The sequence below is a fragment of the Pinus tabuliformis genome, chromosome J (genome assembly GCF_031772625.1).
Source record: "Pinus tabuliformis cultivar Carrire ecotype Pingquan chromosome J, CPIR1, whole genome shotgun sequence".
In the NCBI taxonomy this organism is placed as follows: domain Eukaryota; kingdom Viridiplantae; phylum Streptophyta; class Pinopsida; order Pinales; family Pinaceae; genus Pinus; species Pinus tabuliformis.
Genome location: NC_142295.1, coordinates 1304822285 through 1304847471, shown reverse-complemented (window position 1 = coordinate 1304847471; position 25187 = coordinate 1304822285).

The following is a 25187-nucleotide window of genomic DNA, read 5'->3' as shown; positions in this document are numbered from 1 at the left end:
GGTTGCATGGTGTTATATGTTATTTAAGATTATACACATGTTTCTACTATAGAAATGTCTATGACCATACCGTGGGACTTTATATTTATGATGATGATCCTTATATATTAGGTGGCTACGTCCATGCCTTGTATCTTAGATTACATATGATCCTTCTATATTGGATGGTTGTGCCCATGCCATGGATCTTTTCATATAGTTTTGATCATCCGGATGACTATGCCCATGCCGTGGATTCATGTATTGATCTCAGATATGTATATGTACATGTGTCCTTGATTTGCAGGTCTCCTAATAATGTGTGTCCTCATCCTTGCAAAATCTCATAAAACATCTCAACCATCACTCCTCGTTCTGCCTTCATGCTTTAAGGGGCATCTCTTACACCGTATTTTATCACGACTCCTGCACTTCCCCGTGACATACCCCGAAGTGCTCGAAACATGACCATTATACAGTGTAATCATCCATCATTTTTGCTGAATTTCTGATGACCAAACTCCCCTATGACAGCCGAACCATCACCCTAACATTGACTTAATCGACTGTCAACCAAAACAACGTAGGAGCACCAAGTAAGTCTTTCAAGATGTGCTACCTGCAAGAAATTCAATCCACTTTCATGCTGACCACCCGGATAGTCAGACCCGACAGTCACCCTAGGACTGACTCCCCCAAAAATTTGCGCAAAGGCCACTAACCTTACTCATTCAGCTCACTGAGGAAATTGCGCAGACAGGTCGGACATACATCAAGTGCCCATCCATGTCTCCCTCAGAAAATTGTGCAGTTTTCCGTGTCAGTCGTCCCGATAGTCGAGCGACTGCTCATCTCTGAAATTGCACAGTTTTCATGAGTAGGACTTGCTGCCTAACATTCCTCTCAGTTCATAAATTCAGAGATGATCAGCAAGTCAGCCTCCTAGCCTCTGTGCAGTTTTCGCCGCCACCAGCTCCTAGCAGCACACTGCCAGTTCCCTCTAGGAATTGCGTATTTTCTGCTGCCAGTGGCTAGGCAGCCAACTGCCAGTTCCCTTTGGGAATTATGCAATTTTGGTTTCCAGTGACCCCAGTAGCCAAATGCCATTTCCCTCTGGTTATTGCGCAGTTTTGGTTGCTAGTCCCCCGAGCAGTTCCTCCCAAAAACTGCGCAATCCCTTCCTGTTGACTATAGGTTTTAACCTCGTACATAAATTACCTGCATACGAATTCTAAAACACAGAAAATAAACAATGCGAGATCATAACACATAAAACACATATACACAGAGATTTTCCCCTAGATCCCAAAACCAGGACTACCAGCCTGAATTTTCATTATTTTCCTTTCAATTTTACAATACATATTTATACATGCCAAAGAACCCAATACCATGGACTGAAAACCATCGTGTCCAAAACCATGGATTGAAAACCATCGCATCCAAAACCATGTGCGAAAAACATGCACAAAACCATAGGTAGGTCTGCCCAACCTAATATAGGGTCCAAAAAACAAATTTTTCTGGGGCGCTACCCCGGACCCCATATAAGGGGGTTACTTGCACCCCTCAAACCCCTGTGACCCCCTCGCTATGCAATCGGTGCAACAAAGGGGGGCTCTGCCCCCCCTCTAACCCCCTGTTTAACTACGTGGGCTAGTCGTGGAAAGAATATAACACAACCCAACATTCTCCCACTTGTTGTTTTCTTTCCATAGGGGGCGACAAGAGAGCTTAGTCATTTATCCAACCCTGCAATGCCCATTGTTTCTCTACACCAAGAGAACTTCTCAGAGGTCACAGATTTTGTCAATGCATCTGTAGTATTCTTCAAAGTGTCCACCTTTACCAGCAACACCTTTTTGTCTTCTATCATATCCCTCACAAAGTGATACTGAACATCAATGTGCTTTGTCTTTGAATGATATGTAGGGTTCTTTGCTAAGAAAATTGCACTTTGGCTGTCACAGTCTATCCTTATAGCTCCCTGTACTAACCCCATACTTGAACACAATCTCTGCAACCAAACTGCTTCCTTGCTTGCATGAGTGGATGCCATGTATTCTGCCTCTGTAGTTGATAGTGCCACTACAAATTGTTTCTTACTCATCCAACTGTTTGCACCTCCAAATAGGTTAAACACATTCCCACTTGTAGATCTTCTCTGATCCAGATCTCCAGCCCAGTCTGCATCAACAAAGCCACGAATATATAACACTATGTCCAATCCTAGTCTTCCTTGGTAGCACAAATCATAATCACTAGTGCCACGCAAATACCTGAAAACTTGCTTCACTCCTGTCCAGTGCTCCTTCCTTGGTTTTGACATAAACCTGCTCAATACTCCCACTGCATGTGCAATGTCTGGTCTAGTATAGACCATTGCATACATTAGGTTACCGACTGCACTTGCATATGGAACATGAGACATGTCCTCTTCCTCTTCTTGTGTCTTGGGACACTGTTCAACAGATAACCTCACACCTACAAGAATAGGAACCTTCACCGGTTTACTATCCTGCATATTAAACCTCTGCAGTATTGTCTCGACATACTTCCTCTGGCTTAACCAGAGCTTCCTCTTTTCCCAGTCTCTTTTAGTTTCCATGCCCAAAATATAGTTTACAACACCAAGATCTTTCATGTCGAATTTGGAGGACAATTGGGTCTTCAAATCCTGGATAATTTCTTTGTCATTTCCAACTAGAAACATATCATCTACATACAAGACCAGATAAATAACACGGTGACCAATTAATTTAAAATACACATAGTGATCGTCTTTGCTTCTGGTGAAGCCAAGTCCCCGTATAAATGTATCAAATTTCGGATAACACATCCTTGGTGACTGTTTTAACCCATACAGGGACTTCTTTAACTTGCATACCATTTCTTTCTTACCCTTCATCGCAAAACCTTCGGGTTGCTTCATGTAGATCTCCTCTTCCAGATCCCCGTGAAGAAATTTTGTCTTCACATCCATCTGTTCTACCTCAAAATCAAAAGCAGTAGCAATAGATAAAAGTAATCTAATGGAAGTTACCTTGGCAACAAGAGAAAAAATATCACAAAAGTCAATTCCCGGCACTTGGGAATAACCTTTTGCTACCAACCGAGCTTGGTATTTCTCCACCTTTCCTTCTGCATTTGTCTTCTTCTTGAACACCCATTTGTCGCCAAAGGTTTCCTTCCAGCCAGCAACTCCACCAGATCCCAAGCCTCCTTTTATTGCAAATGGCCTCTTTCCAGAGTTTACCATCCTCTGAATCTACTGCTTCCTTCATAGTTCTGGGATCATCGTCAGTAATAGATAAAGCAAAATTTGAATGGAAAGCAGATGAACTATACCTTTCTGGCTGCCTTCTTTTTCAAATGGATCTTCTCACACTTGGAGTTTGTGGCTCTTCATCTTCTAATTCCTCCTCTGTTGTAGAGTTTGATTCTTAAGCTCAAACTTTATCTTCTCAAGTTCCTTTGGTTGGACTTCATGTTTCATAACATCTTTTACCTCTCTGAACACCACATCTCGGCTGTACACAACCTTCCTTGTTACTAGGTTCCAAAGCTTATAACCCTTTAAACCATCCTTATACCCAATAAAAATGCATTTTTCAGATTTACTATCCAACTTGGTTCGTTTCTCCTTTGGAACATGTACATATGCATCACATCCAAATACCCTCAGATGTGAAAGAGATGGTTTCTTACCATTCCATACCTCTTGTGGAGTCTTATCCTCCAACACTGATGAAGGTGATCTGTTGAACAGGTAACATGCTGTCTCCACCGCCTCTGCCCAGAATTCCTGTCCTAACCTAGCACCACGAAGCATGCTTCTTGCCCTTTCCATCAACATCTTGTTCATTCTTTCTGCAACTCGATTTTGCTCAGGTGTGTATGGAGTAGTCTTCTACCGTAATATACCACACTTCTTACAGAATTATTCAAATTCCTTACTAAAAAACTCTCCACCGTTATCTGTCCTCAACACCTTTATCTTCTTCTATGTCTGGTTTTCCACCAGAGCCTTAAATTATTTACACCTGTCAAAGACTTCAGGTTTCTTCTTAAGGAAATATATCCATGTATTCCTTTAGAAGTCATCTATAAATGATACATAGTACATAGACTTACCCAGTGATGGAACCTTCATAGGTCCAAACACATCATTGTGCACAAGTTCTAATATCTGTTTCACCCTCTTACCACCTGATCCGGATTTAAACAAGAACGCAACAAATTACAGAGATAACCATATACACAAAGATGCAGTGGAAATAATACTTCATTTCATTAATGGAAAATACTGAAATATGCTTACAGACAGAAATAGAAATAAACTAGCTAGGGCGATGGTAGCTTATCTCTGAGAAGAGATGTGATGGCTACATGCCTCTGAACTGTGTTACAATGAGGCTCGAAGGCCTATTTATTGTTGAGAAACAATGGAAAAACCCTTAACATTCCAAAACCTAACCCTAGGAGATGAAACGCCAAACTGTGGGCCTCGTTTGGGGGTAAGTTGGTACATCAACTTCCCGGGGTCGTAACTTTGGCATATGATCTCCGTTTGACGCGTACAATAGCTCATTAGAAAGATCTATCTGAGCACTATCATTGTTGGAACGGGCAACACCAGTCCATTCCATGGAATCGTGTTTCCCCCGGATTCCCCAAAAAACGTCGTTTAGGGCCTCAAAACGGCTCCGGAAGTTCAGGACCCGAAAAACTGCTAAAAATAGTAAGTTGTGCTACAATTAAGGAAACTGAAAATGCTGAGAAAGACAATGGTGGGGGTCCAGGTGGACTTGGCAGGTGGCCACCAATATCCACCTGGATCATTCCTCCCCCCTTCGGAAGCAATGGTCCCCATTGCGTTGAGCTCCTCCATGAGATGAGGAAACTTCTGCTGAACTTGTTCCCTGGTGAGCCACTTGCCTGCTGAAGGAGTTGGCCCGCTTTGACAACTCGATACAGTTGGATATTTTGTTGGCGAGTGTTATTGATCTGTGTGTCCATGATCCGATCAGTTGCAGCTTGTTCCATGCAATCTGGATTTAATTCTGTGGGTTTGAGCTGTTCTGCAATGTCGGATGTGTCTAGCAATGGTGGAAAGTATGGCCGAAGGCGGTCCACATTGAATACTGGGTGCAGGCCAAGGAATGGGGGAATGCTGAGCTCAAATGCATTGTCTCCCATAGCCTTAGTAATGGTGTAAGGACCATATCGGAGTGGTCTCAATTTCCGATAGGTTCCAGTAAGGCGTTCCTTTTGCAAATGCAACCAGACTTTGTCGCCCACCTGAAACTTGTGTGGCACCCGAAGTTGATCATGTCGCTGCTTGTACTTGGCATTTGATTTCTCAAGAATGTCATGGACCTGCTGGCGAATATGTTGGATGTGCTCAATGAAGCTGGTGGCCTTATCTGTTTCGGACTGGACATGAGCTGAATTCATGTGAGTAGCTGCAAGTGGCATGGCCACATCAATGGGGCATAGTGGCTGGAATCCCAAACCCACCTGAAAAGGGCTATGGCCAGTGGAGATGTGAAGAGCTCGGTTGTAGCTGTGTTGAACGTAGGGGAGGCTCTCGTCCCATGTGCGTGGATGCTTTGAGTTATACATGCGCAGAATATGCACAATCATCCTATTGACAACCTCTGTCTGGCCATCAGTTTGAGGATGGAAGGCTGTGGACTTCGTGAGTTTGGTGTCCATCATTGACCAGAGACTGGACCAAAAGGTGCTGAGAAACCGACTATCCCGATCTGAGATGATAGACTGTGGGATCCCAAAGTGCACCCACACTCGTTCAAAGAAGAGTTTAGCAGTGGCTTCTGCTGTGATATTCTTCTTGCAGGCCATCATAATGGCCATCTTTGAGAACCTGTCGACGACCACAAAAACACAGTCATTTCCATGCTTAGTGGAAGGAAGGCCTGACATGTAATCCATGGAGATGGATTCCCAAGGTCGACTAGGGGTAGGCAACAGGGTATAGAGGCCTTGCTTCTTAATGGTCGGTTTGGCAATGGCACAGGCAGTACATGATCGGATGTACTTCCCAACATCCTGTCGAAGATTCGGCCAATAGAAATAGTTTTGCAGTACTGCCACTGTTTTCTCGACCCCGAAATGCCCAGCAGCCCGACTGTAGTGTGCTTCCCAAATCATCTTGGCACGCTCGCTTGAAGGAACACAAAGGTGACCGAGGTGGCATAATAGGGCATCTTGGAGGTGAAAATCTGCAACCTGCCGACCCTCCAAGAGTGTCTGGTATGTGTGGCCGAATTCTGGGTCGCTTTTGTAGAGAAGTGGCCAATCAGAAGTCTCATGCCCGCAAGAGTTGAGCACAGTGGTTAGCGCCATGATCGGTGGTCGACTGAGGCAATCTGCAACATTATTGGTGCTGCCCTTTTTATACTTGATATTCAAGTGAAACTGTTGCAGGTATGTAGACCACTTCTGATGGTGATCATTCTGCAATTTCCCTTGGGTCTGTATGAACTGCAGAGGTCGGTGGTCCGTGTGGATGACCGTTTCCTTCCCCAAAATGTAATGCTTCCATTGTCGGCAGGCCTATATAATGGAATACATCTCTTTATCATAAGTGGGGTACTTCCAGACTGTGTCTGAAAGTGTTTCACTGTGATATGCCACTGGATGTCCATGTTGAGTAAGGACTGCCCCAATAGCATAGTCAGAGGCATCTGTCTCGACCTCAAATGGTTGTTGTAAATCTGGTAACGCGAGCACTGGTGCCGTGCAGAGGCGATCCTTCAACTCCCTGAATGCCTTCTGTTGAGATTCAGACCAAAAGAATTTTGCTTTCGCCCCGCCCTTGGTGACTTGACTCAAGGGCCAAGAAATATGAGAAAATCCCAACACAAACCTGCGGTAGAAGTTGGCAAGACCTAGAAAGCTGCGGAGCTCTGTTAGAGTGGTTGGAGAGGGCCAATCCCGAATGACTTGGACCTTGGCTGGATCGACATGCACCCCCTGTTCATCAATGATGTATCCCAGATACTGAACCTCGGTCATGCCAAAAGTGCATTTCTCCAAATTGGCACATAGCTTGTGTTGCCGCAGTGTTTGGAGAACCTGTCGGATGTGTTGGAGGTGCTCTTCCCAACTCTGGCTGAAGATCAGAATGTCATCCAAGTATACTACTACAAAGGAGTTGGTGAATGGCCGCAAGATGTCATCCATTAGCCTCATAAAGGTTGCAGGAGCATTCGTCAATCCGAAAGGCATGACCAACCATTCGAAGAGGCCCTCCTTGGATTTGAAGGCAGTCTTCCACATATCTGAGGGTTCAATTGGTACCTAGTGATATCCTGACTTCAGATCAATCTTACTGAAATATTTCGCCCCCTTTAGTTGGTCTAGGAGGTCATCAATCCGCGGGATCGGGTACTTATTACGGACAGTGATCTTGTTCAGCGCCCGATAGTCAATACAGAGTCTCCACGTCCCATCCTTCTTCTGTACCAACACTATCGGGCTCCCACAGGGCGAAGAACTCGGACGGATGTGACCTTTCTGCAGGAGCTCCTGAATCTGCCTCTTGATTTCATTGTTCTCCAGAACGGAGCGCCGATAAATTGGTCCATTGGGTAGCGGCGCACCTGGGGTCAGATCGATGGAGTGCTTGACTTGACAGTGCAGAGGAACCCCTGCCGGGGAGGTGAAGATGTCTTCGTACTCCTCCACAATCTTGTCCATCTGTAGCTGCCGTGCAGAGGGACCCCGTTTGGAGGCCGCGACCACTGTCTTCTTCTTCACTTGAGGGTGTATCATCAGGAAAACAAATTTCCTAGTTTTGGAAATGATCTTACTGCATTGTTTTGCAGTAATCAAAGAGATGGCGGCAGGTGGTGCTACCTCTGGTATCCTGAACAACTTATTTCCCAATGTAATAATAACAGCACGGGGCCTTGATTCATACACAACATGTCGCTTCCACAAGTATGGTTGTCCTAGTAATACGTCACAAACTTCAAGGGGAGAAATGTCACACAATACCTCATCCGTGAAGGGCTTGATGTTGTATGGAAGGCGACACTGCTGGCTCACGCGAAGATCTCGCCCTTGGTGAAGCCACCCAATGGTGTATGGTTGTGGATGTGCTGTGGTCGGTAAGCCCAACCGCTTCACGACCTCTGCCGAAATGAGGTTCTTTTGACTCCCGCTATCAACAATGAACTGTATCGGGGAGCCCTTTACCCACATCTAGGAGTGGAAGAGACACTCCTCCTCCTCTGGATCTTCGGGTTCATTTTTCTGGATCTTTGCGGTAGCAACAGTGGCGCTGGGATCCGCATCAATGATCTGCTTCCCTTTTTCATACCCCTTATCGGGTTCTGACTCAGAGTCGGAACATGCATCTGATTCTGAAACCTTTAGCTCAGCCACCAGTGACTGCTTGGCCCGACACTCACTTGTGTTGTGAGTGGAGCTCTTATGGAACTCGCACCATTTTCCAGTGTCCTTTCTCGGCTTCGCAGCGTTGCTCTTTTCTTGCAGCTTCGGCTAGTTGTCTTGGGCTGTCCCGCCTTGGCTTTGTCCTTTGTTCTGTGGTTTAGGGGCACCTTTCCCCTGCTTTGGATTCGCAGATCCAAAGTCTCGCTTCTTTTGTTTAAACTTCTGCTCGACCTTGACGGCATACCGGTATGCTGCGCCGAGCGAGGGGATGTTTAGGAACTGTATTTCTTCCTGGATGTACTTGTGCAGGCAGCCACGGTATTTGAGTATAAAATGTTGCTCCGAATCCTTGATACCCAACTTTGTGCGAAGGGTATGGAAAAGATTGGTGAACTCCGGCACGTCTTGGTCCCTTCCCTGCCGCAGCGTGGTCCACTTTATGTATTCATCCTCATAGCTTCCGACAGGGTAGTACTGCTCCTTGATGGCATCCCAGAACGAATCCCAGGTGGGTGCGGCTGAAAATAGTGAGCCAGTACTTTCATCCTTCTGCTCGCAGTAGGTTTCCCACCAGTCCTTGACGTGGGGGGCTGCTTTGAGAAGAGCAAAAACAATCTTTTCCCGACTCGAAAATTCATGAACAGAAAAATAACCCTCTAGAAAATTTAACCATTTATCTACGGCATCGGCGTCTATCTGACCCTCAAATATGGGGATTTCAAAATTAACTTGTACCTTAAAGGGTGTGGCGTTTCCAGAGGAGCTGCTGGAAGCCGATGCGCCGCTTCTGGGTAGCCGCTGAAGGATCTGCGCAAAGCTGTCCATCATCGTGTTCCGTTGTCGCTCGAGCGCTTCTTCGAGCAAGATTTTGATGGGATCTCCTGCCCCCTCATCTTTCTTCTCGTCCGCCATGGGAGGCCGTCGGGATTTGCGAGGCTGGTCTTGCAAAGGTTCAACCAGTTCAAGCCCTAACTCCTTATATCCTGACCTTGTTGGGGACATGCAAAGAAAAACAGAGAAAAAGCAGACCGCTCTGATACCACTGATCCGGATTTAAACAGGAACGCAACAAATTACAGAGATAACCATATACACAAAGATGCAGTGGAAATAATACTTCATTTCATTAATGGAAAATACTGAAATATGCTTACAGACAGAAATGGAAATAAACTAGCTAGGGCGATGGTAGCTTATCTCTGAGAAGAGATGTGATGGCTACATGCCTCTGAACTGTGTTACAATGAGGCTCGAAGGCCTATTTATTGTTGAGAAACAATGGAAAAACCCTTAACATTCCTAAACCTAACCCTAGGAGATGAAACGCCAAACTGTGGGCCCCGTTTGGGGGTAAGTTGGTACATCAACTTCCCGGGGTCGTAACTTTGGCATATGATCTCCGTTTGACGCGTACAATAGCTCATTAGAAAGATCTATCCGAGCACTATCATTGTTGGAACGGGCAACACCAATCCATTCTATGGACTCGTGTTGCCCCCGGATTCCCCAAAAAACGTCGTTTAGGGCCTCAAAACGGCTCCGAAAGTTCACGACCCGAAAAACTGCTAAAAATAGTAAGTTGTGCTACAATTAAGGAAACTGAAAATGCTGAGAAAGAAAATGGTGGGGGTCCAGGTGGACTTGGCAGGTGGCCACCAATATCCACTTGGATCACCACCAGAGGGGAAAATCACCTGATTCTGCTTCCCATATACACAATTTTTACATAAATCAAAATCCAGAGAGCTATTACTCATACCTTCTACCATACCTTTACCATGAAGTATTCGAAGGCCCTTCTCTCCAATATGTCCAAGCCTTTGATGCCGCATCATCGTATTCTCTCGAGAGACCACTAGATTTTCTGCTCCACTTTCAGGAACCACAGAGCTGTTGCACCCATCAACAACAGCGCTACCTTGCAGCTTGTACAGAGTTCCAATTTGAACTCCCCGCATCAATACTAGTGCTCCTCGAACCATCTTGCAGGTATCCTTCTCGAACACTATTTTTACACCTGCATCATCCAATTTGCTTACATAAATTAGATTTCTGGCTAATGCAGGAATATGCAGAACACTCGGAAGTGTTCTAACCCTTCCACCTTGCAACTTCAACTTTAATTTTCCATGACCAACGATTCTAGCCTTCCTATCATACCCTAAGAAGAGATTACCATCATCGTATTTCTCATACTCGCAGAACCACTCTCTATGGGGAGTGAAGTGAAAGGATGCACCTAAGTCAATCAACCATGCCTCATGATCTACATGTGTACTTGAAGAAGCCAAGTACACATCCCCACCTTCATTTGAGGTGGTTTTCGCCTCTGCAGAAGAAGCATCATTAGATCCCTTTCCTTTATCAGGAGCTTTATATTTACAGTCCCTTTTGTAGTGCCCTTCCTTTTTACATTTCCAACACACCACCTTTGTAGGTTTTCCTGGAGATGTAGATCTCCCTCTAGATTTAGATATCCCACTCGATGACTTATTTTTGTTTCTGTTCTAGGACTGTCCTCATACAGAAAAGGCATCACCATTTTGGCTCTCCATATTTTTTCGTCTCATCTCCTTCGTCAACAAGGATGAGACTATTTCATCAAACTGCAAGGCAGTTGTATATCTACCTATTGCAATAACCAGACTTTCCCATGAATCTGGTAGAGAACACAAAAAACTGATGCACTTATCTTCATCTGAAATTTTAATATCAACAGATAATAACTGAATTACCATAGTGTTAAATGCATTCAAATGCTCTATCACCAAGTCTCCATATTTCATCCTCAGGTTATACAACTTTTTACGCAGGAACAGTTTATTCAACAGAGACTTATATTGGTACAAAGTCCCTAACTTTTCCCACAAAGCCTTCGCCATGGCTTCCCCTCATACATTCAGCAATACTGAATCTAAGACACACAATCATATTGTGCTCTTTGCCTTCTGATCCAATTTCTTCCATTCTTCATCGGACACTCCCGTTGGTTTAGTACCTGATCTACCATGATCCACTGATCTTTATTTACCAACAAATCCTCCATCTTGAGTTTCCACAACTCAAAATTTTGACCATTAAATTTCTTGATCTCTATCTTTCCATTGCTCTCCATCTTCTTTCACCACTAGAATCGATCTTGCAGATCTCCCACTGAACAGGGTCTACCACAGGCCCGAGCAAAACCCCTCAGCAACAAAGGCGTCCCCTTGAAGCCAAAACAACTTTGATACCAAATGTAGGTTTTCACCCCATACATAAATTACCTGCATACGAATTCTAAAACACAGAAAATAAACAATGTGAGAGCATAACACATAAAACACATATACACAGAGATTTTCCCCTGGATCCCAAAACTGGGATTACCAGCTTGATTTTTCATTATTTTCCTTTCAATGTTACAATACATATTTATACATGCTGAAGCATCCAATACCATGGACCGAAAACTATCGCGTCCAAAACCATGGACCGAAAACCATCACGTCCAAAACCATGTGCGAAAAACATGCACAAAACCATAGGTAGGTTTGCCCAACCTAATAAAGGGTCCAAAAAACAAAATTTTCATGGGTGCTGCCCTGGACGCCATAGAGGGGGGTTACCTGCACCCCTCAAACCCCCTGTGACCCCCTCGCTACACAATCGGTGCAACGAAGGGGGGGTTCCGCCTCCCCTCTAACCCCCCGATTAACTACATGGGCTATTTGTGGAAAGAATATAACACAACAACTTAACGCTGAACCTCCTTTTTGCCCGACCTGTTCCTGCATAAAATTGCGCAAATTTGACCTTCCAACCCATGCTACCCGTTCATTCTAGAAACTACGTAGGTTTGACCTACCTTGCCTTCCTACAACCCAGACTGTCCCTCCCAAAATTTGTGCAATTTTTCCTTCCAGCCGAGCCAAAACTTGTAGACAGTCACTGTTGACTTAGATTGCTCATCTCGATCACTTAGTGACTCTTGCGTAGTTTTCATCAGTAGTGCCTAGAGTCATCATCCTGCTTCACAACCTTACTGCCTCTCCTGGTCACCTGCATCTGAAATGATCATGTGTCATGGTAGACTAGGAGGTTTTGGATTTGATGTCGTCTCGTCATGAGCGACTGCAGGTACAGGTACACCAACAAACATGGAAATATGACGAATGGGTTGAATGAAGGGAGCGCATGCAGAAGGACAGGTTCACCAATGGACGAAAGAATGATGCATGCGAAGATATGTGCTCACGAACGGACGAACATGAACCTTTGCGAATAGATGATCCTATTAAACCTTCCAACATGTAAGCAAGGAGCAACATGCCAAAGCTTCATCAAGTGAACCAAAGACCATCGAAGACTCCACGCACTTCGCCATGCGGAGGTGAAGCTGTGATACACCATGAAGACATCCATCACCCAACAACACTATAGCTCGACATGCATTCCATCAGCAACACGAATGTACCAACACTGTCATGTCGATTCATGTCATGTGTCAGGTCAACCACATCTCTACTATGGGCTATGTTGTTAATCAATGTGATGTAACATGGAAGTCTAAGATACCCACTTGTTGGACAAAGAGTCATGTAAGTCGAAAAGTCGTGGAAGTCAAATAGTCATGAGGGTAGTCAAACAGCCACAAGGGTCAGTTTCACCCTTGGATATAAATACCCCCTCATTTGTACATGCAAAGGACTTTTTCACCTCAACTCCTCCCACATAGCTAAGAGAGTTTGTTATCTTTTTCTTGAGGAGTAAGTAGTGGCTCCAACACCCTGCACTTGGGGTGAGTGATGTATGGTGTAACGATGTGTCTTGGAACTTTCACTTAATTCAGAAGCTTGTTAACATGCCAATGCATTTTCGCACATGTATTGTATCTGTTGTAAGACTAATATTTAACACTTCTAATACATGTTGCTTTAACATGTTTTCTACATGTGAACTATTTCACTTGTTGTAATACATAATCTATTAATGGAAATGTGTTGTATATACTATTAACGATGTCTCGCCCGTGTAGACTACTCTCCCAGACATTAGACATACCTTTTATAAGAAGCTTGCTGTAACAACCATTGCACTCATTCAGACTCATCCATTGAGTGTTGTACGTGTTATATTACCTTGTATGTTGTGACTGCCGCATCCATGTGCAATACTCCTCTAGAAGCTGTGGACGTCCTATTATGTTGTGTGTTCCTACCTGACTTGGGGCTGCATCCCAACCAACTTGGGACTCACTTTTACCCTCTCCCTTTACAGTGAAAGAACCATTGACACGAGTACAATAACACTCACCAGGCACGCGAACCTCACTTCTCGAAGGCAAAGCAGACCACTCTCCTTTGCTGACAAGCAAGAGTTGAGGAAAATCCTTACGACAATTGCAACCAGGTGTTACCGGGAAAAGTGTCTATTTAGAACTGCTCTATCCCACTACGTTGTGACAGCTGCCTTAGAAACAAACAGAGAAAAACTACTTTTGTATTTCCTTTATGAATTAAAGATAGAGGGGGATAGAAAGAACTAACCTGTGTCTTGCGCTAATCCTTTGATCCAATCCCTCTCTTCTTTGACAGCTTCCAGCTACTTGCTCCCTTACTTGCCCAACTTCACCAAGTACCTATAAGATCACAGAAGAAGAAAACTATACAAAGACATGGATCTATATTCATAAACATCTTAGGATCAGATTTAAGCTAACCATACAAATGTAACAAGCATCAATGATACAAAAGCATGGAGGAGAAACTCAAATAGTTTTTATTGATATACAAGAAGATCCAGGAGGAGTTACAACCGATGATTCCTGACCCAGCATCAACCTCCCAGCAAAGAAGCCCCTCTTCACCTCCAACAAAGCATAAATCACCCAATACTCTGATCTCTGTCTCAAAACCAACAACAATTCCTTACAATGTGCAAAATTCTAGCCTCTGGATCTCTGGGATGAGGGATCCATATATAGATGTATGCAAGGAGGATGAGTTAGCTTGTGATTTGATTAGTGTCTTCTCTCTGTCAGTTCTTGCTTCCACTTGGAGACTGAAAGCCTCTTACTCATCCTTGGTCGAATTCAGTAAGGCAAGTGTCATAGGAGAAGATTCTGGAAGCTTCCATTGTCTTTCCACCTCGCGGAATGGCACTGCCATTTGTCAATTCCCGCTCAAAGCACCCTCATAGTGCATTTAGGTGCATTGCAACGGACCCAGCTAGTGTGTTTAGGTGCTATGCAACGCAGCTAGCCAGTGAAGCAGTTGAAATGATCCTGTTTTGACTTATTCTGAGCAGTTTCTAGTGGAGAACTTCTGGGAGAAGCTGTAATTTGTTGACCTTGTTCCTTTAGGGGTTAGAAAAACACTTTTAGGGAATTAGAAGCCCTTGGTTTATGGACATTTCATTCTTGGAGCTGCAAGGCACAAAAATGTCTATAACACTAGGCCATCATACCGGATGGGACTCCCACACCAAATGGTGCGAGGTCTAGTTGGGACTCCATATTAGGGTGATCCCATGAATTTTGGCGAGTCCAACACCGTCAACAGGTTCATTAAAAATACTTCGAAGGACTCATCTAAAGCATGAGATTATAGGACATGCATATGTTATCCTCCTCAAGCTTGTAAAAAATAAAGAGGTACTTGCTAGTAATGGTGGGGGAAAAGTGAGAAAGAATATTTGTTTTTGTTTAATAAAAGGAAGTATGTTGCTCTTGAACATGACACTCTGTTAATTTTTGTGTCTGGGTTGGGAAACCCATTTGCCTCTTAGTTAACCATACTTCTTTGAAAGTCTTAAGTTGGTTTGGGTTTCATTTTTGAGTCAAATGCTGCCAAGTCATCATGTCATGTCTCTGATATGTTCAAGAGAAGTTTAACCTTAGTCAAATTAATTTTCTAGTCTTCACCTTCAGTTTCATCGACCTTCCCTTAGTCAGTCCTGGATTACTCTAAACTGTTTTTCTTCAAAACTTGACATGAGTTTTGTGTCATAAGCCTTCCTATGATGGATCACTTCCTATCGACTTCTACTCACTATCTAGGAAGTTGATCTAGAAGCCTTTAGTACCTTGGATAGTGCATACCTTAATGGCAGGTTTCTTGCCTTCGACGATAGGTTCTCATCATCGAACTTTGATCAGATGACTCTATGAGTGTTCGACATAAACACATGGATTCACACTTTATATATTGTATTGGATGTACCTTGAGAGCCATTGTCATTATTGGTGGTTTCTCTCATGCTTGTTAACAGTTCACATCATTGACCGGTAATCAAGTGGTTTCTACCATGTTTGACTTCGAGACATTCAATCACATGGATAGATTCATACTACAGATTGAGAAATGGAGATCAAGACCCTGGATCTAGTTTCATCCATCCAGGCTGCGTGGAGTTATTAAATATTCATGATTGTAAACATAAATCCATTGATGGCTGCATCCATACTATGTTGTATTTTGACATGGATCTTCAGATGTATTTATGTACTGTTCTTTGAGACATTTATGTTATGAGTATGGGAATGCCTACCTCAATGATGATATTATATATTGCATTTTAATATTTGATTGATTTTTTCAGGTCTCTGACTGTAGTCTTTGACCCAAACCTTGGCATGATAAATCACTTCCGTCATCACTATCCATTCTGAATTTTCACTTTAGGGGGCAATCTGTTACATGTCATTTTGTCGCATTAGGAAAATGACCATCGGTTTGGATCTTTATCTATCCACAAATGTGTCCCAAGAACACCCCCCCCCCCCAATTTAGAATCTAGATCATCCCAAAGAAAGCGAAATTCCTAGATCCCATGGTACAAAAACCCTGTTTTGGCTATATTCGCAGTTTCCTAGCTAATTTCTGTGCATACATAGAGAAGACCATTAAGAGTTGTGCATAAATACGCACTGTCTTACACTATGACCTACGAACATGACTTAATGATTGTTAAATAAAAAGTAAAGTCTGGAAGCATTGTGGGTAGCATCTATCCCAACCAACAAGCTTCCAATGGGTGCCTATTCAACTCTTATCCCTCCCATCATGGAGAAACTCCCCTTCCTTTGTGAAACCCCTATCCCACTAATATTGAATCTCATATCTTAGATAATGGATTCATAACTTCCCATTCTTGGCCTATAAAGCTACTACAAGTCTGAGGATTAGGGAGGAGGACTATTGGAAGTAGGTTTATGCTGTTGAGATTAGGTTGGAAGGATTTTCTTGCAAGGGAGAGGGTTGGAGATTGTAGAAGGGACTTGTAACATCAAGGCTATATGGTTGTAAGCCTGTAAGGTTTTTCTCCAGTTTATTAATATAAAAGCAATTGTTCTTTCTCAATTACATCTTTGTTGATCTAATTTTTAGGATTCCTTGATCACCTACATGGATTGTGATTGCAATTTGGTCTGTTTATGATATATAATTGGTTAATTAGTCCATTTATCCCTTTGATTATATGCTGGATGCTTTGATCTCTTGTTTGTCTTTGTCTATGTATATATCTATCAAGATGTTATGGAGAAGCCATGGGGAGTGACGAGAGGGACTCTAAACCATTGAGGAGTGAATGGATGGAAGCTTTGAATGGGGAATTCATCAATCATTTCATTTAATCGGTAAGAGGCCTTTATCATTGTATTTTATTTCATAAATCAGAGTCTAGAGAAAGGTAGCAATTTATATTTGTTTGTTACTAGGGTTCTTTGAAGTCTAGGGAGATCAATCTTGTTCGCAAGAGGGATTTGTCCTCATAACATTGTATTAAAATTCATAGTCAGGGATCTTCATAATATTCTCCAGGATTTTAATCTCCTTCTCCTTTTCCTCCAATAATTTCTTAAAAGGTCCAATTTATTTAGGTTAACCGACTTGACAAATTACCATGTCTTCCAACTCTTTGATCCAGTTAGCTCTGATTCTCAGATCTATTCGTGTAATATGAAATTGGTCAGATACCTTTTCAAAAATGGGTTGTATCTTTCTATTTTTATCTGTTGAATCAAGTAATTGTTTGGCAACAATTTCCCCAGCTTGCCTGTGTAAATTGATCATATCAAAGTTTGATACTTTTCCCAAATTTATTGCCAAAGAGAATGTATGAGAACCTACTAATTGTTTATGCTCACGCAGTTCCAGTTGGATTACCATGTAATTAAAAGTATTTGTCTCAAAATAAACAGAAGAGATAAACCTTGGTCCATTTGTGGAGACCACATCCTTGAGCACCGTTTCTTCTACTAACTGAGACTATTGTGGAAATAACATTAATTTTGTGCTTTCATGTTCTTTGAATAATCAAGGGTTTGAAACAACTTCTTCATTCCCAGCAAATAGGTTTTATCATCCTCTGATTTTCACATTTCACCATCAAATGTAGGGGGCTTAGCCTTTTTAAACTCTTTTCGTACATACTCTCTTTCCCTTCTTTCCTTGTGGTGTTGATGACGAATTGACGATATAAAATTATATAAATGTCCTCATACTACTACTCATGAGTGCTTGACATCTTTTTAGGAGTACTTAACAGAGTAGCCCCTTTCATGGTGTCTTCACTAGACAACTAGTTCCTCTTTTGAGCTCTACTCTCATTTGCCCTATTGGTTCTTTCTTCTTGTTCAAAAGGATTTTGCATGCCTCTATTACTGATTCCCAACTCATGCTACCTCTACCTTTGCAGGCCCAACATGATTTGCAATATGACTACATTGACTTCGACTTACTTTTCTTACGCTCTGACATGCCTCTAATTGTTTTCTTTACAAATTCTTATTTATGCTCTTAGGATTCTCAACATGTCCATCCAATCAAGAGAGTCTACCCCTCCTCGCTACTCAACTGATATTTTCTCTTCAACTGTCCTTGCTTCTTCATATCCCTATTGGGATTAGTCAGAGCTATATTGTACCATTCCTATCCTCATCTCTTTAAACCTTAGTGTCTTCTTATGTGTTATCATACACACATATAACTATTAGATTTAACAAAATTCAAACACAAAATAGACATTTTCACCTTAACTTATGGAAATATGCCGGTGCATAAATAGCTGCAACATTACACCTTGATTAGCATATTAGCGTCATTAGATCATATAAACCATTAATACTATTGTACATGCAATTATCATAATAAAATGTACCAAGCAACATAATGAAAACAACGAGATTTCTAATGCTCAATACAAGGCCTTGAGACCTCATTGGATCTCCCAAGGTCTAGTGTCAAATCCTTGCTTATTGGTTCTACAATGATACCCTTACAGTCCAAGTGTTGAACTTGGAGGCTATGATAACACTCTGTAACACACACCCATTCTGAGCCATCCTCAAATAAGCATAGAAGGAGGTAGTTACTATGTTGACCCAATCTCCATGGTCTCATTATGGAAATGGAGTTTAAAATTTCATTCTTTTCCAACTACTTCATAACTTAAAATGGATAACCTCATTGTGTTCGTCTCATCAAGACATTTCCAACGATATAAATTTTGTTGCGATCTGAATCTAGGATTATGAGATATGGCCATTTGAACTCAACACACTAAAATCTGTTGTATCGTCCTTAAATTCCATGTGGTACCCACTTGATACCCCCACATAGTTCCCTTGTGGCGCTATGCCACCTCGAAAGCCTATGTCGACGATGCATCTTCCTTGTCGTCAGAGGCCAACCCCTCCTTGCAAAACCACCAACCATTGCGTCGAAGTCCCTGACCCTAACCTCCCATTCGACTATGCTATCAGGCCCAAATGCCCAACCCCTGACCTGGTGGGTCCCACCTGACCTGCTCTAGGTCCAATTGGGTTCTAGGCCCAACTCAGCCAATAGGCTCGACTGACCTGACGCTCAATTTGGAGGGTTTCATTAGTCTTTCAGACCCATTTTTGCGATTCTTTATACTTAGGAAATTTCTGATTTCTTTGAGAACCACCCAGGCTCTAGGCCTTCATTGCTCAACCACTTGGATAATTTTGGACATCGAAGGTTGAGTATTAAGAATGAAGGTCCTTCACCTCTTTCTAGTGCATCATAACCATGGAAACCATGAATTAATGCACTTGAAAAAATCAATTTCACCTCGCTAAAACTATAAAAAATTCCTACTCTTAAAAATCGCTTGTAATGAGTATAGCTCGATCATTAATCTTCCTAGTAAAAATACATAGAGAGCATGAACATAAGTGCACTTCTCATAATCGCAGGGAGATCAATCTAGTTTCTCAACTTTTACATAAGTAAGCATTTCTTTCCATGGAGCACAACTCACATACATAGAGTAATTTAATAAACAATAGAATTGCATGTTAACCAACACATTCATCAAGTTAGAGGAATAAATATAGATATCTACCATCCCCTCATGAGTGAAACTCATATATACAAGAAAAAGACATAAGCGTGCAACCAACACAATGACCTGTACATAATATTCAAATATAAGAAGCATAAGTAAAATAATTATCTTATACAACCAAATAAACATGAAATTGAGTTTGGGAGTCTGACTTTCCACCCAACCATATACAAGCTACAACCACTATTACTTGGTACTATGACCCCCGAGCTAGATTCCAAAACTTGAGGCAGAGTGCTTATGAGGTAAAAAAATTCAAATAAAACAATGGCTGAAATATGATGTCTCAAGGTCGCTCTGCCTTCATCCACCAACTGCACAAGCTTCCAATCCTTCTTTTCATACATTTCATACATAATAAATATCCATGCCAAGATACCACAATATAGAGAGTTTCAAATCACTTTTAGGAGAAGAGAGTCCACTGTAAATGAAGGTTCATCAATGGATAAGCTATTGATGGGTAAGAAATCACCACTCTAGGTGGTTCATCGATGAGTCAAGCACTAGAGGTTCATCCCCAAGGTAGCTCATGATGGTTCAACAACCCTCACAAGCACCTGAGTGAATCTTCCCAAGCTTGTAAGTTCGTCAATCCACAAGATCACAATGGGTTCTTAAGCCTCACAAGAAAGCTACTTCTCTTTATATTGAATTTTCTCCTAGCCAGCCTTGGTGAGGGTTCTTTAGCTGATTTATTCTTGTTGGAGCTTGGCTACTACAACTTTTGATTGCTACCCTCTCTATGTGATTCACCTCCTCCTGTGGAGGAATTTTTCTTCCAGTGCTTGCCATTGTTCCTTTGCTCCACTACGCGAGCATGAGAGAAAAACAGAGTGCATTCTCTCTATTGTGTATGCACATAATTCCTTTCACTCTTCCTACAAAATTCCTTTCATGCTTCCTCCCAACAAACTAACTGCCTGTCTTTTCCAACACTCCACACAGTCAAACTACCTTGGACAACACAACCCATTCTATTCTTTTAATGTTTGTCCTATTTTCTTGCTGTTAGATTTAAAGATGTATGATCCTATACTTCCTCTTTTTAGTTAGTTTATGGTACAATTAGGCCATTTAAAACCACTTAACCAACCATGACTGATATTTAAAACAAAATTTCCCTCAAGCAATCTCCTTCCTCAAGTAATTGAATTTGTGTCTCTTGTTCTCTCAGCATTTTAAATAATTACAAGTATTTACAATGAGATAAATATTAACCAGGGGATGTCATAGTTTAGCATTCCAATGAGTTGTTCCATTGCTTTCGACATACGTTGACAAAGAGATGCCTAAATGGTCTCCATGAAATAAGCAAGTCTCTAATGCAATTTCACATAGCCATAGTTAGGGTCCTTTAAGGGTGATTTAACAATTCAAGCACCTACATGGAATTTTATGTGCAAATACGGATATGAGTTCCAAATTTTATATAATTCTAGGAACTAAAGATGAAGTATTGAAAGACACATAACATGATTGGACATAGTGAACTTCTTGACATAATTATGATCAATTCATGGATTTATTTTGGTCATGATTAAGCTAATTTAAAGAGTTTGTCTAACTAATGTAACAAATATAACTGTGATAAATTTCAAAATAAAGGGGGGACCCAAAAATTAAAATATACAAGGTGAATTTTTTTGGGGGGTTGTTGTAGCCACTACAACATTTGTGAACCACTAGTAGAATCAAGCATCTTTGACTTCGTCCTTTTAAAAGATAAAGTATTAATAGTGATGTGAGGAAGTATTGAATAAACATTATGGTTACCAATTTGAGCTACTTGACCATTTAAAAATGTGCCATTCGTCTATCTTACTTTTATGTTGTGACAACCCCTAGCTATTTTTCACTCATTGTAAATAATTGTATTTATTTTGTTAAAATGGGCTGATATTTTGGGACGTGGCTTCTAGAGCTAAGGAGGGCAATTTCTTAGGATTCATTTTAAATTCCTATGAAAATGAAGGAGGCTGGAAGGTATGAATTTTAATGGGTTGGATTATGACATTAATGGGGAGTTGGATAAGGGAACAAGGGTCAAGATCCCTTGGAGCAAAAAATGTAATCAAGAAAGGACAAAAAAAATTATTGGGTGATGATAACACTGTTAAGAAGTTGTGCCCAGAGCATGTAAATGAAGAGTGGGGGAGACATGGCATCCACCCATGGGATACGAAGGTTCTCTGGAGACTGAGGAAAAACATGTAGGCATTGGTGGAGAGGAGAGGAGAAAACAACAGTTCGCATGAGTGGAAGGGGACAAACAACCAGTGAGAAAGGAAGCCAGAGGAAGCATTTGAAAATGAAAATCGTACATAGATAGATATCCACAGGGGGGTAGCATATGTCCAATAATTGAAGGAAAAACTAAAAGCAATAATGCAGAGGAGGCAGGAAGCAAGTCCCACATTTGTATCAAGCAAAGAAAGAAGGCAAAATTCAGTTGAGCATGAGGAGACTTAAGAGAATTTATCTCAAGTGAGGGACAACAATTTTTGGATTCCCTACTTGGCTGGAGGGTGGATATGGTTTTCTATGGATTCCCTTAACAACTGGGGTGGAGGCCAATTCCTTGGATTCTTGGTAAAGAGAATTCTAAAGTCTCCTCAGCTTGTTTCTTATTTTCCACAGTGAGTTTTGGACTCCTATTATTAGGTGGAATCACTATGCTTCTATGATTGAGGGTGAAGGTATTGGAGCCTCTGAATTCCCTTACAAAATTGAAGGGTGAGGTAGGCCATCTGAATTCCCTGCAAATTTTAGGGTGGATATGTAAGTCTCTGGAATCCCTTATGTAATTAGGGTGGAGACATAAGTCTCTATATTCCCTTGTATCATTGAGGGTGGAGGTTGAGGACCTTTGGATTTCCTTGTTAGGTTGGTGGGTGGAGGATGGAAGCCTCTAGATTCACTGTTTCAGCTGAAGTTTTGGAGGGCTACTGAATTCATAGAGTAGTTGAAGGGTGGAGGTGGAATACCTATGGATTCCTTATGAAAGGTTGACTGCAATAATTCAGCTGGGTGGTGGAGGTGGTTGGTCCTTTGGAGTCCCTGTTTTAGCTAGCGAATTTGGTTCTATCCCTTGAGAAAACCTCCTCAAGCTCTGAATCTGGCTCAAGGGTGATTGGCTCTAAGAAAGGCCACATTGCAACCTAATATAAGGTTGGGTGGAGAGTTGAAGTCCTAGACTTAGTTGCCAAACTTATAATATAAGATAAGTGTTTACTCAAGCTCTTGCACTTTGACTGTTATGCACGTGTTTAATGTGAGGGTTTAATGCCTGTGATGATAATGGCTGAATGTGCTAGTTTAATGCTTGTGATATGATGAGGAATTTGAACTCTTGTACTATGCTAAATTCCTGTGCTATGGATGAGGGATTGTTTGGCGGGAAAATATTATCTTGCTGACAAGGAAAATCTCCCTAGACTTGGGAACCAAGTATAGAACAAAACAAACAAATACATAGAAAAATTCCCATAATAAATGTAAGATTGGATGAATGGTTCATACCTTTTTCAAAATTATTGTTCTCACTATTGTTTGATGTAGCTTTCAATCATGTTCTCAATGCTCCAAGAAAAGATCTGCAAAGACACAAACATACAAATGATCAAAGCATATGATACATAAATGATTTAACATAAACTATAAAAGTGATCAAGGAATATCATAACAATCATCATAACAATGAGTGTGAGAAATAAATATGGATTTGTAATAAGAATGAAGAAAAGGAGAGAGTTAGAACCAAGCCTTGATGTTGAAATCTTCCTCCCAATGATCCTCAATTCCAACCTTGCAATCAAAAAGTATCCAATGGATACTTTGGCAGCATGAAAGTATAGTCTCAAGAATAAAAAATCCAACACCTTTCCCTTTGAATGTACCACTTTTATAGGCCAAATATGGAGGTTTGAGATCCATCAAGATAGGAACTAGATCCATAATGGATGGGAAGGGATCCACTTATGGTAGGGATGATATACATCATGGTAGGAGTTAAGGTTCATTATCTTCACCACTTGGAAAGGTACCTTTAAGAGGATTCTAGAATGGAAGCTTCATTACCTTTTTATTTTTTACCCATGTAAGAAGACCGTTGCACTTTTAATGAAGGAAAGTATCGATGACATCACTACTCATTTACTTTGCAAGGTGAAGTGTTGTAGGTTGTGATCTTGGCACTCGTGACGATCTCCAAAATTAGGGTTTTTGAGGTATGTAATCCATGATTATTATACTTTATGGAGAGGTATTTCTTCCATATTTATCAGGGATTGATGACAACATTTCTTTAGATGGTGAAAGATACAGATTTGGAATCATTTGCATGGATGTGAGAAATTGATGTGTAACATATTGCACCCTAAAGTACAAAGTCAGAAAAGGTTTAATGATTGAAGTGCTTTATCATGCGAAGGTTAGAATCAAGGAAAAACTGGTTGGAAACCTGGAAGTCAACAATCAAGAGATTATAGTACAATATCATCATATGATCATCTCTGAGGTAGGCATTCCCATAGTCATAGTACAAATAACTCTAAGCATAAGTATGGATATGCATAACAAAGATCCATGTTAATGAAATGAAGTAATGGTCACCATACACACATTGTGGATCCATGCTCAGAAAACTCAGTATGAACATAGGCACCTGACATACATTGTGGATCTACGTGACAGTCATGAATACTCAAAACTCCATGCAACTTGGATGTATCAGACAAAATCCAGGGTCTTCATTTTTATCTATCTGTGGTACAAATCTAACCATGTGAATAAATATTTTGAAGTCAGACATGATAGAAACCATCTGATTACTAACTGATCATGCAAATCGTTAACATATGTGAGAGAAACCACCAATAATGATGATGGCCCTCAAGGTACTCTAGTATAATAAATGGGGTGTGAATAGATGATCTGAAGTCAATCTCCCATAGAATCATTCGATAGAATGTCAATTATGAATACTTATCGTTGAAAGCAAGGAAACCTGCCATTGAGGCATGTAAGCTCCAAGGATGAAAAGGGTTTCTAAACCAACTTCCTAGATGATCTGATGAAGTTGATAGGAATCAATCTATCTTAGGAGCGCCTATGACATGAAACAAGTATCAAGATTTGAAGAACAAAAGAGGAGTGATTCAGGAACGAATTAGGGATGGATGACAAAATAAAAGGCTTTAAAGACTTCAAAATGGTTTGACTCAGATTTAAACTTCTCTTGAACATGTTGGAAACATGACAATTTCCTTAGAAACATTTGACTCAAAATAGGACTAGAGACTAATATGAATACTTTCACTAAGGTATGATCAAATGAGAGGCAAATGGATTTCCCAACCCTGACATGAGAAGTGACAGAGTGTTACATTTAAGAGTGACTTACTACCTTTTCAAATATAAAATAT